This window comes from Dromaius novaehollandiae, unplaced genomic scaffold, assembly GCF_036370855.1.
Source record: "Dromaius novaehollandiae isolate bDroNov1 unplaced genomic scaffold, bDroNov1.hap1 HAP1_SCAFFOLD_149, whole genome shotgun sequence".
Classification (NCBI taxonomy): Eukaryota; Metazoa; Chordata; class Aves; order Casuariiformes; family Dromaiidae; genus Dromaius; species Dromaius novaehollandiae.
In genome coordinates, this window is record NW_026991494.1 from 43,524 (window position 1) to 61,083 (window position 17,560).

Consider the following 17,560-nt stretch of genomic DNA (forward strand, 5'->3'; position numbering starts at 1 on the left):
GCCTTTCATTTTAGAGATTTAATCAGCTGTTTTTAGGATCTCAATTGTAGGCTAGTCATGCCTTATAATGGCAAGATGGGGAAAATGCTAGCAATCTTCCTAACGCAGTAAATTTTAGCTACTATAGGTAGTAGCCTGGTAACATATCAGGACATTTACATCTTGAAGTTTGAGTTTCTCTCAACATCTGAGCATGTTGGATTTGTAATAATGCCATTTAGGAAAATCTGCTTGCATCAGGGACAAGTGATTGATAGCAAATGTACTTAAGAGGCACTGCTGGATTAAAAAAACAAACAACCCTCCCCCTCACCCAATCCCTTTCCTTTCTTACCATGTCCAATCTAGCAATACAGTTAAATGGAAAATGGAAAACTCCATGTGTCTGACTGTGTTCTTTACCTCTTTCCAACTCATACTGGTGCACATGCACATTGCTGAAGTCTAGATTTGCAAATTGTGAAAGACTGTTTAAATAAAATTATTTCCATATGAACTGGAAAAATCAAATAATGGAAACCTCGAATATCTCAAAACTGATCTGGTAATTGCAGCGTAAGTAATGCTTTAAAGTGCAAGAAGTGAAAATACTATTAGGGGTTACCATAGTGCATGCAGATTAGAAAATTAATTTGTCTTAAGTGAGCTGTCAGGTTAATGTTAACATAGTTCATTGTGGTTTCATAAAGTTGCAGTCTTTTGTGAATTTTAGGTGTTTGTTGCAACATTAAATTTGTTCACACTTTGGAGATGTGGGTGCATTTTAATATTTTTGCCATTAGGAAAACTGATATAATCAATAAAAGCCCCCAAACTTGCTGCAAAATACCACTTTATTTCAGTGGATATCTAGCCTTTTTTCCATGCATGTTATTTTTGACTTTTACCTAGAGACATTACTGCAATGTCAAGGAGTAATTTTTTTGTAAATTCTGACTTCTAAAAATGCATTTATATAAAAAAAAAAAAAGAATTACCTGTTTTCCCCAGTTCCTTATTCCCTCTGAGTGATTATGCTTGCTTCCGGTGATTAAAAGGGAAGGAGCTTAACAGGAATTTGTGGAGGGCAAATGTAATACTTTGTGATATCTACGTATTGCTATCTTCTCGATCCTGCCAGGAAATTAAAGGTAGGGAAGGCATACTTTGCAGAATATTCCTTTTGGACTAGCTGACAAATGAAGAGTTGGCATACATTACCATAGGAATAGTGAAGACTGCCTTTTCTCTCTCTGTGTTTTTTGCATGGGAGGAGAGGACTGATACACAAGGGAGAGAAATGTTCCATTGACCTCACTTAACAGTGGTGTGAATCCTAATAGACTTTGCTCTGCTCACTTCTTAGAGAGAACAGTGCGTCTAAGTCCAAAGGAAGAAACATTTTGCTCTAGGTCATAATGTTTCTATCTTTTGATCCCTGTGCAGCTCTGTAGTCTCTCACATGATCCTGTCTGTCACTACAGAAGTTCTCCTCGATAAATTCATGCAATATTACCTTGATAAGGTCTTCAGAATAGTCCTTTTACATACAGGCTCTACTACCTACCACAGTAATGCAGATGACTAATAAATTAGATTTAAGAAAATAATGATCGCTGCTGTTTAAGGAACTCAGACATGATATTTCTTGGAAACTCCATCAAATACTGAATGATTGGATCACATACATGTTCACTGTATACAATTTTTAAGCATATTAATGCAGGGGGGGAAATATCCTTTTCCTTCTTTGCAGTCTGTCCCAGAGCTGCAGATATCACTTGGAGCTTTCTCTTCTTTCTCAGTGCATGGTTCAAGAAATGCATTATGGAACAGGCTGATTCTCAACCCAGTCCTGGGTTGGTTCAATGCAACCATGAGTTTAGTCTCTTTCAGGTCTCCTCTCAGTAGACGAATAGCTAAGCAGTGCAATCCTCTCCCTTACAGTCTCCAACTTCTAACAGCCCTGGTGACCCATCATGTGTTCTGGTGTGACCTTTGTATTTGGGCTTGTGCAGAGGGAGTGCTGCTCATGCAGTTCTTTGTGCCAGAAATATTTCCCATGGGGATGGACGGTACTTATGGTCTTGCAGAGCAACTAGGAATTTGACTGACTTTCTGACTTCTGTTTTCTTCTGGGTCCTCAGGCTTGAAGTGAAGTTCTGTTTGCAGATTTACCAGTGTTTTGAATTTCTTTGTAGTTTATTACTTGAAAAGAATCTCAGAATCTCCTGGTCCTGTGCTGGTGAAAGATTGAAATGCTGCTTTCTGTCTCTCAAGCATCCTGACTCACAGTGCTGTGCCCACGTAAGGAAACGCACAGATAAGAAGTCCTAAGACCACCCATGATTTTGTATCCTCTCTTTCTCTCGCTCCCCTCAGCCCAAAATCTTTTTCAGGTCGAAGATGCTTGATGTGTTAAATTGATCCATGTATGGAAGCTATTCAATACATTTTGATCATTCTTGTTGACTTCTGTAACCCTTTCCCAAATCTGCTGTCTTTTGGGTGGGTGGTGTGTGTGTAAAAGTGAGAGGGAAGGGAATGACCAAAACTGTGCCCAGAATTCAGCAGGTCAGACAATGAATATTTTATAGCTTATTTTTCCTCTCTCAAATGTTACTTTGTACATTTTGGGCTTCCAGTTAATTCTTTTGTCCTTCTTTTCCTTTGTAACACGTGAAAATACAATGGGTAAAATGAGGAGGGATATTGCGGTTGTTTCTTAGCTTTTTTCTAAATTGAAAGTTTAGCTATTCTGCCTTGAATGTACGCAATGATGATCAGATAAAAACGTGTGTGGAAGAGCCTCCTTCAGTGTACTTTAAAATATATGTTGTCTCGTGTCTGCAACGTGCCAGCTAGGATGGGGGCTATTATCTCTGCTAGTCTGAGCAAGTAAAACCTTCAGAGTTTTACCAGGAACACAGAAGCTGGGTACTCTTCACAGCCATGTCACTAACTTTATATGATATTGTTCAGTTTATAAGACTTAGCTGTTTCCTACCTCAAGGCTAAGGATTGCGTTTCCAGTATGACAGTGAAATGTAATATTATTATGGAATGAGTATGTGAACACTCAGTACGTTAGAGCTTATGAGCGTGTCTGCTGTGAACTAGGTATTTTCAGGCTGCTAATTACTATGTGAGCTGAATGATGGTGCTCTCTAACATTTAAATCTACTCTGTGAAATAATCCTCTGTAAATCTGCTACAAAGGGTCTGTAAAACATTCCTTTTAAGAGGTTGTGAGGTTTGTTTATCATGGAAAGTAGGTATTTAGAGAGAAAGTGCTTGATATTAAATTGCTAAAGCTGAAACATTTGAAGATCTGTTTCACTATCTTAAAGTTTTAACATAAACATGCCAGTTAAATTCCCTGCTATCCTTCCCAAAAATGAAAGACAAACACATTTTTCTGAAAGATCCCTCATAACAGAGGGACTTGCATGCTCAAAAATATTTAATATTTCTTTTGCCATCACAAATCCGGAAACTGTGTTTGTTGCTGTAGAGCTGACCTGAAAATGAGCAGCTGTGAATCCTGTTCTCTTCTTTGCCTGTCTCTGAGGCAGTAAAGTATTTTGGATTAGGTTGATGAGTTCATCTCAATCTTTGTAACTATTATGACCATACTTTTTTAATACTTGCTACTGTTTCACCTCAATGGTGAGATTCAGCAGGTACATTAAGATTCAGCTGCTACATAGAGTTGTACCCTAGTTTTTCCTCTGCCGTTCAGTAGTTGGAACGCTCTGCAGTGTGTCAGAAAAGTGAATGACTGGTGTGATTAAGACACATTTCTCTGTGTACACAGAGAAAAACATTTCAGTTTGTTTTTGTTTTTTTTTAAGATGTAGGAAATAAAAAGAAAAAAATGAAATCTGTACTGGAGGAATAGAATTTTCTTCATTTAAGTATGAACAGTACTTCAAATGAATGTAAGGAAATCATAAGATACCTGAATTTAAAGGTTCAAATGAACTAGTGGGACTCTAAATGCCGTCTCTCCTTCTGTTAACATATATCATGGAATGTTTAAAAAGTTGGACTTTTTGAATATATACTTTGAATATATACAAATAGCATGGGAAAAAACAGGTATTATAAGAGACCACAGAAGGGAAAATTTTATGGTCCACGACAGAAGGGATATAGTCCGCAGTTGATGAAACTTTAATTTAGTTAGTAGACAGAGTCTGTTGCAAAAATATCAAATGACGGAATGATGAAATGTAATTAGTAAGTGTTGGACACTTTTCCCAGAAGCCATATGGGCCTTAGTGTGTAAGGTGATACATAGACCTCACATAAGATTTTGTGGGTTTTTTGTTTTTTCCTTAGCAAAGAAAGCATCCACTAGCAGATTGTCATCATGCATCCATTGTGTTCACTTACTCTTTAACCTTCCTTGATGAGTAGAAATGGCTTGCTTTTTAAATACAAGACTTGAAAGAAACTCTGATTGGCTTTTAGGAGCATTCACTAAGCAAATGTCTTGAGGTTCTTTAAATTAATTGATGCCTTTTTCTTGCTGTGCCTCTATTAGAGTTCTGTATGACTAAGGAAAAAGATTTTTTTTCCTGTGAGTGTATGTGTACATTCTAAACTGTTATTGAGACTGACGGACTTGAATTAAAACATACAAGTAATTTGATTAGAGAAATAAATGGCTGTATATTAGGAACCTGCACTGGAAATAAAATATTTGAAATGTGCGCATCTATTCATATGGTAATAACAGGCCCTTTCAGGCACAAGGGCTGAATAGAATGGTGCAGCCTTCAACCTTTCGATTGTTGCTATAGCAAGTACATTGCCTGCTAGTAATTAATTTGAACATCCATCAGTTACCTGGCCAGGTAGGCCCTGTAGCACTTCAAAGAAATAGGTTTGTTCAGTTTATCCAACTTGTCCCCAAAGTGGACATGTTCTTCAAATATTCTCACTTGGAGTGATTTAATGAGTTGACTAGTAGCTTGGCAGTGAAATAATCTATTGTGCACTTATTTTAGAAACAACAGAAAAAAGCATGATCCATTTTTTACTGAAATACTTTCTCTCAGAGAGCAGACCAAACTAGGAAGGAATTCTTCTGCCCCCCCCCAACCCCCCATAGTGGACAATATTTAAAAAAAAAAAAAAAGGGGGGGTAGGGGGTTAACACTGAACACTTGCACAGTTTTTTCTTTTTATCCAGAGTAAAACTTGCTGATATGAAGTGTTTTAAGTTGCTGTGAAAGTTAGATGGGAGATTGTTGCTAATCAACAATATTTTATTACATAAGGATTTAAACCAGGTCGTATTTATGGTAGGAGTTTGGCCTGCGAAGAGAAACAAATATATACTGCTCAAATTGCATTAGGCTACTTTTTGTTTTAGGAAATAGATAGCTAATTACTGGTGAAATTTAAACAGTACTTCAAAAATACTCTATGGAAATAAGGCAACAAATGTATTTAAAGATGACTGCTAAGGTTATCTATAGAACGGATACTGAGATATCCTCTGGTCATGGTAAGGTCCCTGCTGTGCTGAATACTAAGCATTTATGATGACAATACTCTCCTTTGCTTCAGCAGTGCCGGACCCAGTCTTGAAGATCTAATGTAAGATGGTTGTCTATAAAAGCCTCTTAGCACTTCCCAAAGTAAGGCTATAGAGGCTACAATAGTGAAATGATTGGTAATACAGTAATCTGCTTTACAAAAGCCCTGAGAGAGGGAGAGAGAGAGAGAGAGAGAGAGATCTATATATAAGTATATATATATTTAATAATGAGAGAATTTCAAATGGACTAGAACTTGATTTGCTTCTTAGGAACTGGCAGAAGCTGAATCCTAGATGCTGCTCATACTGCTTAAATCCTTGTATATGTAGGTAATGTGAGATCTTTTAATTTGTTCATGATTTTTAGTCTTTTCCAGCTCTGCTGTAAAACAGTTCTTCTAGTAGAAGTGATCTGTCACATACAGAACTGAGGAAGAAAGATACACAAAATAGAGTTTAAATAAGATCGTATCATTAATTTCTTTCTTTTTTTTTTGCCTAATGTTTCAGATTTTTCTTCTTGACTGTCCTCCATGTCGGGTTGCAATGATTCTTTTCAGGTAATGCCCCATCCTTGCTGCATTTCTGTCTACTTGCATGGTGTGCTTAGAAGTTGATTGTGGCTTAAGTCATAAAATAGTAAGATACGCATCCAGCCCTTAGTTAGAAAGACATACTGGCTGGACTGAATGATGAGACCTTGAAAAGGGTCATGGCTTCAGCTGTGGGTGCTGAGTCCACTGACCCTTGTTTCTTTTGTACTGGTGGTGGTTTTGGTCTCACAGGCAACACCTATTCGCGCAGTAGTTGATGAGAGCACAGGTGTCCTTCTACAGAATAACCTATGGGCTTGTTAAATGTATGTCATGTGCCTCGTACTTTCTGATTATCTTCACTAAAAATTAGTAGCTGATCTTCATGGAAGGCCATATGTACAGTATGGGTCTATTTTTTAAAATGTGGAGATAAGTTAAATAGTTAAAGCAGATTCCTACTGATTTGGGTATTTCTCAAATGTGTGCAATCTTTTATTGTTACTAACTTTAGGAAGTGGTCTAATGGACTAGTGCAGTAGAGTCCAGTAAACAGCCCATACTTTTTATAGGTTCTTACCTATAGAGTTCTTGCTCTCAAAGGCCCTCTCTCATGTGCGTTGCATGATAGGGGTACAGCTAGTATATTGTGAGGAGGGTCATGGGACTTCCCAGACAGAATGATAATCAGGAATGGCTGTAGTTGCCACCGTGACAGTTCACTCGGCTCTTTCTTCTCTTAGTCTAGGCAGTGACTGGAAAATATGATGCTGGGGGCATGCCTCATGAATTGTTTTGGAGGTGCTACTGTCTCACTACAACTTTTTCCTGCTGCTCCTTATTTGGGCAGGGAGTAGGCTGAATGCAGAGATACAGTACTAGTGCCTCTTCATCTCAGAGAGCGTGCAAAGCAAGTCTGGTGTCTAGGAAATCCTGGATTTACTATGCATTTGCAAAGGACTGGTTGCAGGGCAGAGGCTGCAGTATTTGTTCTTTTTCAGAATGAGCCTTTCTGTTTTCTGACGTCCTGACATATAAATGACATTTGAAGAACTGTTTTGGAATTGTAATACCTTCCTCCCCCGCCCCAAGTTACTTATAAACTTTGTAATTTTTAATAGAGTTTATGACAGGCAGTGGTTGTAGAATGAAATTTATGCTTTACTTTGTCTCTTATATAAAGTAGACTTAAACAGTACTGACCTTACTTCTGTAGGTCCTGATGCAACAGTGGTTCAGGGAGAGATGACTGAAAGCTGTATAAAATAAAATACAGCACTGTAATTTAAATACTACTTTCTTTCCCTGTTCTTTGCTTGGGATTCTCTGTTGCATCTTTACAAATATAATTCTTTTATTTAAGTGACTCAAAAATCAGACTTCTTCCAAATTCCCAAAGCTTTAGTTTGACGTCATGTACATTTATGGAGTTGGATGAAAGTAAAAACTTTCTCAAATGTCTATTTTAAGCTCTGAAAGCAAAATGAACAGCAAAATTTCAACCATTTAGCAGCCTGGACCATGAACAGGATTAATATGAACAGGATTAATATGAACAGGCAGTCAAAATCTTCTAGGAATCCAAAGCTCATTATAGAAAGCAGTCCTACTTCAGGAAATTATTAAAATGTTTATTTAAAGAGAGTTCTTATCCTGGTTATTGCAGTGAACAGTGGCTTTATTCAAATTAAAGCCAGCAGAATTTTCTCAAATTTCCTGCTACCTTTTATGAAAGATACACTACATAAAATACTACATAACTATACATAACATGTACATATAACATACTACATAAAAACTTTGCATTTCATTTCTAATCTGTGAAAATAATATCTCATCTCTCTTCTAAGGTTGCAGATGCATATGTTAAATGGGGCCCTCTTAGCATTGCTGTTTCCTGTCGTTAACACGCGCCTGGTGAGTATACTATACCTTTCCTTCTCCTCGTGTATTTCTTCCTACAATACTTTCTCTAGAAAGGTGCTTGAGCTGTCTTTAGAGGTGGCTAAATTACACAGATTTGGTTTAGGAGCTATACTTCTAAAATACTAAGCAAGTTTTGATGGTTAAAATTTCTTGCTGCATGTAAATTCACTGCTCATGGAAAACTTCTTTATTCCCATATCTTTGTTTCTGCAGGTATTTCCTCCCTCTCAATTAAATTCAGCAGGCTACATACTATTTGCATAATGAATCGGAGTGATCTATAAATACCTGCTGGATTTGTGTATTGAAGAGATATCTAAGACACTGAGAAAATGATGGGATGAGAGTGTTTCACTCAAAGCAGGTAAGTTAGCTCTTTTGCTAAGATCTTTCTGAAGTACTAGATTATCACTGAGTTGCTTCTTTTACTGTGAAGAACTTGCTGTTTTGAATATGGCAGTCAGATTACTAACACTTGCAAGTAGCCACCTTTCTTCATCCCAGACCCTTTTGTAAAGCTATCTAAAAGGTGTTTCTTCTACATTGCTGGAGCAAGCAAACTACTTTCTGAAATGCATTTTTTTTTTATTTGTAAGTATTATTTTAATGATGTCTGAGACAACACTATTGAATGCCTGAAACTGAAGAACTAGTTTCTTTTCAAGCAGATGCATATAAAACTATAAATAAAATTTAAGTATAAAAAGTTTAGACTTCAGAATGGCTACGTTGTGAGATGGAGCTGTCAAGTGTGTTTTCTTTTGGACGTCAGTTGCTACGCTGCCGTACCTTTTGTCCTTGTGTTTTACAGGGTAAATTGATTGTGGGGAAAAAAGTTAATGCAAAAAAATAGTTTATATCTTTCACATGATTAGGTTAATTCTAAAGTCTAAACCCTTTTGTAGGGTGGCAGCAAGTGCATTCAGGAATGTAGTTGTAGCATCATATCGTAGCTGGGGTGGGCTTAATCTAGGAAACTTTGGCAAACAAGACCAGTGAAGTTGCAGCAATGCAATTTGTGTAGGCTGCTAATACAAGGACATATTCAGGGTTCAAGTTGTATAGTTGGTGCTGAAATCTCTGCTGCCAGTTTCAATGTTATCGGTACTGAAGCAAGCTAGATTGTTAGTAGATGTATGCCGGTCAGCATCATTTAAGCCTTTGAATATGCTATAGATACAGTCTCTATTTCAGCCTGGTGGCAGCTATTAGTCCTACAAATTATAGTTTGAGTTAGATTTTTGCTTCAAGTTATTTACCTCCAACAACAAGCTTTTTTCCTGAGTGAAGTCACATAAGAGCCCTCCTATGATCAAAGTGAGCACTGAGTAAATATATTTGGCTTTAGGAAAATTCAGTCTGTTTTACCAGGCTGTAAATTCCTGGTACAGGTCACTAGAATGGATCCAAAATACTAGTCTTTGATTTACAAGCACAATCACAAAAACTTCCATGTGGAGAGTTAATAATGTGGAGAGTGGAAGCGTAGAACAAAGTTCATTGTCCATTCCACCCTGATCTTTAAACTGACAGTGAACGTGATAGCTTTGAAAGCGGCTTCACAGGATAGCATGTGGCCCATGGTTAAAATGACATAGTGGGAGACTAAAAAACTAGAAGTGGGTACACATGAATATGGGAGATTCCTCAGGCCTGGAATTTGCCCAGTGTTGTTGGCGTCTGTCACCTGCTCTCCCCCCCAAATTAGGCACAGCAGGGTTTCTTCATCCAGGTTTTCAAAACTGCTACAAATTTCCTGTCTTCTGGAAGAAAAATTAGCCTGTTGGTGTCCCTAGTAATACTCAAACCTGTCGAGAATTAATGCTAAGAAAAGTTGTCCTGAATCTGAGCTGGATAAAATATTTCTAAGAATTATTTTTAAGAGTTGTTATGCATGCACATATGGGGGTGTGTGTGTGTGTGTGTGTGTGTACGTATATATACATATAAGCGCACATGCTTGCTCATTTTCTCAGATTTCAGTGGTTTCAGTAGTATAAGCCTAGAGTTCCTTCAAGATTTAGTCTTTTTGTCCTTCCTAATCTGGTAACTACACATATTCTTTTTCATACTAGAAATGTTTATTTGCAGTTTGCAGTTGTTTTTATTAAAACTAGTTACTGCTGAATAGAAATGGCATTAAATCAAAAATGCAAATAGAATTTCTTGATAATAGAATACTTTTCCTGTTTCAAATTAGGTAGCTTTCTGATTTCTATTGGATTTTTAGGAGTAACCTGTTAAGGTTAAAATAATACATGTTGAAATATTTTAATAAATCATTAACTTGTATTTTCTCTAATATTATTATAGATCTCACTTATATTTGGGCAGTGGTGATTAAACAGGAAAAATACAGACTACTCGTATAAAATTCTGCCCTTCTCTAGAGACAGAGGAGCCAAAGGACTACGTCCAAGAGCAAATATTTTTGGAATAAATACAGCTCTAGGATATTTTTGGCTTAACAGCTGCTTGCTAGGCTAGTCTCTTTTCTGTGTGTCTTCTGGCACAAGATAATATGGGTGATGTTTTATAGCACTGCAGCTTTGGCCCAAATTATTTCTTGGTAGACGTGCATTCTGCTCTATAACTGTCGTTGTAAATATCCACAATGACATTTTCCTGAAAGCACTGAATAACTCTTAACACTTAGTAGGAAGTTCCAAAAAAAAGTGCAATAAATTTGTCTATGCTCTCTGTTCCTCTGCTCTGATTTGTAATACCTTCCTGAAAAGCTTTTGACTCAGTCAGGAATGGTCATCATTTTATGCCTCAACTTTTTATTTCAGTTTTGTGATATTTTAAGACATATATTTTACTGTATACATGGTTCATACAAAAATTTGTATACCTAGTTACATCTGTAAAGGGTTGTAATATATAGTGCCTGGCAGAAAGTAAGAGCATGAGAAGTTGGACACCTGACCCAGCTACTCATTTAGAAGTGGGGGAGGGAGATCATGCTTTTGGGCAGGTAGGTGGGAGAGAGTTCTCTCATTCTCAAGAGACAAAACATTCTTGATTAGCATTAACAATCACATGGAAAATAGGGTAATCTTTGAAGACTTCCAGGTAAATAGAGAAGAAAATGTTAAGGGAATCAGATTGTTAGGTTCCCGGGTAGGAGCCTAGAAAGGTGTAAGAAGAAATACACAAGTGCAAGATCTCTTTTAACTCCGTATCTATATTACATGGAATACAGTGTAGGTCCTGCTAGCCTAAGCCTCACAAAGGTTGGAAAGGAAGCCCGTTAAAAGTTTCTCAAATAAGTCGCAAAACAATGTGTGGCACCAGGTCTGTGCAAGTAAATTAATTTAGCTGCCAGTGAAGTGTTTGGAGAATAATCGTTTTTGTATGAGCATGTGTGCGAACATATTGCATTAATCAAATTTTAAAGGAAAATATTTCTACTGGTTTTAAAGCTTTGTTTGCAAGCTGATGTCCTGAATATGTTGATATAGATAAAGTAAAAAATAAGACATGTCCTAGAGGCGTTGGGCTTACTGTCTCGGCTAACACAGAGATGGTGCAGTTTTAATGTTTCCAGAAGTTGCTAGACAGTATTATTAGAACTATTTGCCTTGAGAGGTACACAGCCTAAATCTGTTTTAGGAATAGAATCATACTTTGAGCAATACTTGCAGTGCACTCTTTAGGGACTATGATAATGTCCTACTGCATCTCTGTTGACTGTTAAGGTAACGATGCACTGTAGTAAAAAGTTTGCCCCAAATGCCTGTTAGCAACACAGCAAAATGGAATAAGTAATGGTAGCACATGATGTCATGTCTAAATTGTCTAAGTCTAACTGGCATAAGTGAAAATAACAGTATGGTTAGACATCCAGGGCTCTGGAAAGGTGGTGCTTTGGCTGCTATTCGTACTAAAGCCACTGATTCTGCATCTTTCACACGTATCGAGGCTACGTACGTTAAAATGGTATGGGTGCGTAAGTGCAATTTACAATCACACTTTTATTTGGGAATGCAAATTTACCTTATACTGGTGGTAAGTAGTGCCAGTATTATCTGTAGAGGAAGTAAAAAATACTCTTTCTGAAATTAGTATTTTGTGCACATATAACTCTTCTATCTTGGACTCAATTCTACAGATGCCTGACTGTGTCCCTAGAGTCATTACATGTGTGCTGGTTTGCATAATCAAATTGAGTGACCAGGAGACTGTAATGCCTTTTTATGAGATACAATAAACATCAAATCTAGCACTGATCAAATAAGGAAAACAGTAATAAAAGTTAAAATAAATGCCTACAGTTTAGCTCAGCAGTGCATTGAACAACTGCATTGTCCTAACTTTCTTGGTCAGCTTCATCTCTGTAGTGACAGGCCAAGAAAAAAATTCCCTCTCAAATTAGCAGAATTTGGGTATGTCATGAGTTGGAATCCTGGGGGTTTGCTCTAGCTGGATCTTCTGGCATTTGTATACTAGTAAAAATATAGTTGTTGTTCTTGTTTCATTATGTTTCTGATCCCCTCCATCCCTGTAGCAAGGTATTATTCCTAGTCCTGTGTTCCACCATGTCTCGACTCTACTAATCTTCAGCACAGACGGACTCTCTTTATAAATCTCATGACTGTGCTTGTGCATGCTAACGCTTCCCTCTGGTAGCAGATGCAGATTCTGATTCTCTCCCTCTGTATATATGCCCACCCTAACAGGATTAATTGAAAATGAGAACTAGATAATATTGGATAAAACTAATCAATTAATGCTACCTTAAGGGGTTATATTATAATTCTCTCTACTGACTGGATTGTGTAGAAGATGGCAGATGCCTACTTGAAGTTGAGATTAGGGTTTTTTGCCTATATCAGAATATCAGAAAATATCAGAAAAGGAACTGTTGCAAATAAAATCTGGGGAAACTGGTTTAGACCTTAGCACAGACACCACACAGATGGGTGCCTGATACTTAGCTACAGCCCTGGTACTCATTTATTTTAAGTGGCTTTGCTGTTGGCATCAATGCCAACATTAACATATCTTTATTTTCGCCCCATTCAGGTATGTGGGAATCCCTTATCTGATCTCTGCCAGGTGGACAAACTGGTGCCTGAGCTGTAGAATTGGCTGAATAATACGGTACTGAACAGTACAATAGTGTAACGTGGGTCAGCTTCTTGGCTACTTGCCGTTTGGACGTCTGCTTGAGAAATGAGTCTTAGCAGGACTGGAAATAATCTGTTTTCCAAAGGCCACTTGTGTTTTTGTTTTGGATTTTTTTTTCTTTTTAAATACTTCATGTCTGTCCTGAGATGATTCTCTTAAACTCCTCCAGCAACTGTCTCTCCTCTGCCAAATAAGTCACTTGCTATCCTGAGTATGTTGAGAAGTAACCAACATCTGTTACATGGGCCTAGTAGCTGTTTGCCCCATGATTTCTGCATTGTACAGCTTTATATAGATTCCCCCTCTCCCATTTCATATATACTGTGGTTTGCTTTACAGGTTAAATTAAAAAAATCTGCTTGCGGCTTATTTGTGGATTACTGACCCTGTCTAGGATACTAGTCATTAATTTTAAGTTATGAATCTGGGTTTACTGACTATGTCTAGGAAAGCTACTGGTACAGAATGCCATTCCATATTTACTGCAGACACCTAGCCTGCCTGCTGGGTGTGCTATAGAAAAGGGCAGAGCTGAATTACTTTTGTTCCTTTTTCTGTCATACCCTGCAGTCTTTGTAGAGGATGGTGGAGGGAGAGTTCTTGCCCAACACAGTGCTTGAGCTATTGTTGCAAATATAAAACCAAGGCATAAATAATTAGCAGAGGGAGGAATACTACTTTCAGAAAACAGAGCAAAGTAGCAACCTCCCTTCCCACTGAAACCAGCTGAGCTGAAGCGAGTTTAGACTAGTGTTTTGCCATGCTTTGCGGGGCAGGGAGGAACTCGCATCTAAATATTAGACTTCTGGGCTCAACTCTATTCGAAGCTCTATGGTTTTGAAGAGCTTTTTCTAAATCTTAGTGCAGTCAATGGAAAGACCTAATTGTTTCCTCAGGGCAATAGCTGGTTTAAGTTGAGGCATCCATCACGTGCTCAGAGGACTGCCGTTGATGGCCGTGACTTTTCTTGCTCAGAGATAAAAGAAAGAGGTGAGCTCTAATCCTTCATCACATAGTTTCTCTTTTCTGCAGTCTCACAAGCAATAAAAGTGGCTGCTAAGGGTTTAGTTAGGCCGTTATACATAACTTACCTGTTCCTGGGATGAGAGCTTACTGTCTGCTCGCTATTTATTCTTGGTACGTCTCCAGCGAGCCCTTAGCAAGTGTCCCGGGAATTGTGGCCCTTTTGAATCTGCACCATACTGGGCTGATGCGGGGGCAAGCAGCAGATGTGGCTACCTTGAGCTGAACTCTTCCTGGAAAAAACAAAACATCGTACATCTTCTAGCAGAAGTTTCATCAGAAAATGTAAAAACTGAATAGTCTGAATGTTTATTGCAAAATATGCTAACATAGTACTCTGGATTTTGTGTGCGTGTTTGAGGAATAGTGTATGTCAGTATTAGGCTGTGTTTTGAAACACAGCATGATTTTATACCAATGTTAAAACCAGTGAATGGACAATGAACAGATTTTTCTTCAAGTAGCAACCTTTAAAGGAAAAGAACCTATTATCTTGAGTAGCAGGGTAGCCTGTACTCTGTATTCATTTAGACTGTTAAGAGAGCCTAGAATATGAGTTAGTAGAAGAAATGGATAATTTGTCATTTTGTCTTGTACCTTTACTTGTTTTAATGCCCTGAGAAGGGAAACAAGGTGAAATGCAGGAAGAGTGATGCTAGCAGCCTGCAAGGGAGAGAGGAGTTTAGGGCAAACAGCCAGCAAACCGATTGAAAATTAATATACAGAGTTCAGAGTAGTCCATCTTGATAACGAACGTTCAATGTTCCCGAATCTGGGGACAGGTGTGGATAAAGAAATATGTCATCAATACATTGGTCTGTTACTAGGGAAATACTTGTTGCTCTTGAGAGTGGCTGCTGCGTTCCACCAAAGGCATCTGATGGGAGAAGACACGTCTGTTGAGGCCTGTGGCGAGGGTCTACTTTAGGGTTTGTTGCAGTCTGGATTTAGATACTCATGGCCTTTGCAACTGCATACCATCAAATATTATGAGATGAATCAACTCAGGAGGCAGTATTCTGACCTCCTTTATGTTCTGTGAATAAGTGTTGCTTTGATTTTTGGATATCTCAAACGTGATCACATTCTAAACTGCTAATTTGTTTTCGTGAAGAGGTTTTTAAAATCCTGGATTGATGGGTGATCCTTTCTATGTTGTCTCCACTATCTGCACCTATCTGCTATCTGTGAATGAGTGTTTATTGATAAAACAACTTACAGACCAGACCTTTAGAGCTGGGTGAGTCAGTCGTTCTGTACAACTTTATAGTTAATCTGTTGTGTTTGTTTTTTTCTCTTTATTGTGGCCTGGCTGTACAGCTTGAGTGCCTGGCTGTACAGAGAAGTCTGCGTTGTCAGCTCCATACCAGGAAATGCATTTGCATAATTAGCTGGGCTTCAGAACAATCAATCTTTCACAGCAAAAAAATGTTTTGTTTTACACACACACACAAAAAAAACATTGTCAACACTACTGCAGCAAAACAACTGTTACTCTGTTCTCAGAAGTGTCCTGAGTGTAACGTTTGTGTAACTGACCCTCACAACTCGGCGAGTGCAGAAGCCCACATGAAACCACAGGATATTAGAGCATGCTCCTTGGCAGGGATTGAGTGCCTCATGTTGTATTGTTTATATTAGGAGCTATTGTTTCTGAAGTGTGCGTATTCCAGTTGGGAGAGGTACAGGTTTTCCTTTCTCGCTACTAAAGCTGCGTTAGCCTCTCTTCAGATATTCTTGTTTGATTCCCTTATTTTGCCCTAGGTATCTTTCAACAGGTAATACAGGAGACAAAAGAAAAGATTAATAGTCAGGAAACTTCAGAATTTCTGTGAAGTTCTTGCTTCTGCATACTGTTATCTTGGTTGGTTTTATGTTTTGATACAGAATACTTAGAGTAAATTAACCCAACAGCTTGTATGGAAGATTCTTTAGCCTGCTGTCTCCCAAGAGTTGGCTGCACATGTTGGAGTTTGCAGTCAGGACACTGATAGTGTTTAAAGTATTCAGCTGGAGGATGCCAGGACTAATAGAATCCAGCTGTTGGGTTTAATGGCTTTTAAATTCAAAATTGGATTAAAAAAATTGTAGAATTTATCTGCTGTTTATTGACTGTTATTTAGGAAGAAAGCTGAACTGTTTCAATCTCTGACTTCTGCTGATGCAGAATTTTTTGTGATGTTTCTGTTTCAACATTATGACTTTAATATCTTTGGACAATAACAGAAAAGGAAGGTTTTTTGAACAGACAGGCCATGATAGTAAGACTTGCATCCAGAGTCACTTTAGGCTTTAAAATGAGTCTGCATTTGAACCAAGGCTAATGATTTGGCTTTGCATTACTCCTGTGAGATTTCAGACTCAAGTAAGGGTATTGTCCAATTTTCACATCTGAAATATATCAGAAAAGTATGTCTCTTCAGCCTTTTAAGTGAACTGCAACAATAACTTGGATTATGAATTTTGGATTTTAATTTTTCCTGCCATTGTTCAATTTTAAATGTGTTATGGTCTAGTTTGAGACTTTTTTTCCGAACAAATGGGTATAGACAAAGACACTTTGATTACTTTGCTTTTTTGCATCGTTGTTGGTAATTTATACTAACAAGGAAAAGGAAGAGAGCGAGCTTATGTTATCTTATGTTATTCCTCCTTTATTGTGCTTCTGGCTAATTTCCTAAATTCTCTGCTCGAAGCACTGTATCGTGTTTGCGGCAAGGAGGATGGGATGGGTACAGATAGCTGCATTTTCAAAGCACTGACCATTAATGTCTCTCATCCCTTTGTTAATACACGCAGGTGACAAAAGAACTTAAATGAAGGGATTCTTGCGGGGCATAAGGAGAAGTTTTCCTTCTTAAAAATGGTTCCTTGTGACTCAGTTGTTAATAATGAATTTTCCTTATTCCTCAGCTTCCATTTGAAATGGAAATCTATTACATCCAGCGTGTGATGCTCTACGTTGTGCCCATCTATCTGCTGCGGAAAGGAGGTAGGTTGGCACTTTGCCCTTTGTATATTGAATTGGTCCCTTCCAGTGGAACAAGATGTGCCTAACGGTTACCACAGATTTTTGCTCTTTTTCTTAGAATATGTATTACTCTTACTTGTTGTTACTTAACAGTTTCTGGTGGTATGTTGGAGTTCCATCCTGGGTAACAGTGTCAGGCACTGAATTAGGGGCATGAAAAGATGGTCTTTCACCCAAAGGGTTATGTTGTTTTCAAGACTTTTGCCTGCTTGGATGTTTCTCGGGAAGTACTGCACCTTAAACTGAGCTGAAAAGATCTCTTTTTATCATTAGATCCCAGGTAAATATTAATCAGTTAGTTAGATAATTTCTTGGAATTCTGAAGCTGTAATGAATTGTAGTGGCACTCATTAGTAAAACAGGCTAGCTTGCTTGCTACCTTCT

The 17,560-nt window shown here is 37.9% G+C and overlaps 1 long non-coding RNA gene across 1 annotated transcript; it reads right to left on the minus strand.

The window, feature by feature from the left end:
* Positions 1–5,714: 5,714 nt before the first annotated feature.
* Positions 5,715–14,364, minus strand: LOC135326980 (uncharacterized). Its single transcript, XR_010387123.1, has 3 exons — positions 14,214–14,364; positions 7,267–7,319; positions 5,715–5,957 (listed from the first exon to the last, which is right to left on the minus strand). It is a non-coding gene; the product is annotated as an uncharacterized LOC135326980 (long non-coding RNA).
* Between the last annotated feature and the right edge of the window lie 3,196 nt (positions 14,365–17,560).